We start from the raw sequence: 2,116 nt of genomic DNA, 5'->3' as shown, positions 1-2,116 counted from the left end.
TTTTTACTTTAACTCATAACTTTTATTTCTCCCCATATATGAGCTGTGCTCTTTTCAAGTATTTATCTTTCACATGTGAAGTACTAATCTATGTGTAATCTAGAACTGGACTTTCCTGTACATGTCATATCATATAGTTGCTAGGGACACACACTTTGCTCCTGTGCCATGGAAGGACGTGTTCAATATTTCCAACCTGTATCATTTACATAGTTTGTCTGAGAGGAATCAATCTCTCTTACTGCATCCAGTCATTTGATGCTACCAAGCAAAGATGATGGTTCTTAGTCTAATTATACCATTCTTTAAATATGATAAGAAGGAAAAGAAAAAAAATTCCCAGTAACCTCAGTGGACACATATCATTCTCTTGGAAGATGGCTCTGTGTGGTGCAGTAGCATTATGAGGAGTGGATAGAGTAGGGGAGGAGAAAGGAAACAACATGACCCAGATCAGCAGATTGTCTTCCTGAGAATTAATGGTAGAATGCTTTTCACAGCCTGGTCTCTCCTTTATCCAGTGTTACTGAAGGATAATAATTTTCCTGAATTTTAATGAGGAAAAGCAATAGCAGTGAGATGATGGACTATGACATGAGGACCGTAGTGCCCTCCCCGTGTGCTCTCAGTGAGACACTGGACTCAACTGTAACATACAAGGACGATGACATTCTTGTGTTGCTTTAGTGCGCATCTCCTGTGTCTGATATTTTCTCTTTCCTTTTTTTAATAATATGTCTTTTCTTTACATTTTTAAAAATATTTATTTATTTTTGATAGAAAGACATAGTATGAGGAGGGAAAGAGGGGAGTGGGGGGAGGAGACAGAGAATCGGAAGCAGGCTCCAGGCTCTGTGCTGAAAACACAGAGCCTGATGTGGGGCTTGACCTCATGAACTGCGAGATCATGACCTGAGCCAAAGTAGGATGCTTAACTGATCAGGTGCCCCATGATATTTTATTTTTCAACTAAAAATCGTAATCATTTTTATACCTGTTGGATACATAGCCATTAAGCATTCTTTTACACACACACACACACACACACACACACACAATCCTGTAAAGCGGCAAATCATACGTACAAGTTCATCTCACCGAGGTTTTATTTTTCTCAACTGTCTTCTTTGTCCTTATTGGTATAATATTGTCAACATATATCATTAATTTATTCTCATGGTGCAGTATGTGTCATGTCATATAGTTGCTCGGGACGCACACTTTGCTCCTGTGCCGTGGAAGGTCGTGTTCAATATTTCCAGCCAGTATCATTTACATAGTTTGTCTGAGAGGGATCAGTGTCTCTTACTGCATCCAGTCATTTGATGCTGCCGAGCACAGATGATGGTTCTTAGTCTAATTATACCAGTCTTTAAATATGATAAGAAGGAAAAGAAATGAAATTTCCCAGTAACCTCAGTGGACAAATGTCATTCTCTTGGAAGATCGCTCTGTGTGGTGCACTACCTTTACGAGGGGTGGATGTGAAGTAGGGAAGGAGAAAGGAAACAACGTGACCCAGATCAGCAGATTGTACTCTTGAGAGTAGATGGGAGAACGCATTTTGCAGCCCGATTTCTCCCTTATCCAGTGTTACTGAAGGATAATAATTTTCCTGAATTTTAATGAGGAAAAGCAATAGCAGGAAGATAATGGACTATGACATGAGGACCATAGTTCCCTCCCCGTATGCTCTCAGTGAGACACTGGACTCAACTGTAACATGCAGGGACAATGACATCTGGTGTTGCTTTAATATACATCTCCTTTGATATTTTTTCAACTGAAAATTATAATCATTTTATATTTCCTAGACTGATAGCCATTACGTATTCTTTTACAAACACACACACACACACACACACACACACACACACACACACAATCCTGGAAAGTGGCAAATCATATGTACAAGTTCATCTCACCGAGGTTTTGATTTTTCCTCGACTGTCTTCTTTGTCCTTATTGATATAATATTATTAACATATATCATTATTTCATTCTCATGGTGCAGTATTATATTGGTGTTTTCTTGAGATGAGTTTACATTTTATATTTGCCCTTCCTCACTTTGTTAGTGCTTCCTTTCTCAGGCACATTATAAAGTTTGTAGCAA

This window comes from Suricata suricatta, chromosome 7 (assembly GCF_006229205.1).
Source record: "Suricata suricatta isolate VVHF042 chromosome 7, meerkat_22Aug2017_6uvM2_HiC, whole genome shotgun sequence".
NCBI lineage: Eukaryota > Metazoa > Chordata > Mammalia > Carnivora > Herpestidae > Suricata > Suricata suricatta.
The sequence above is the reverse complement of the archived record's forward strand: the minus strand, read 5'-3'. Positions refer to the sequence as shown.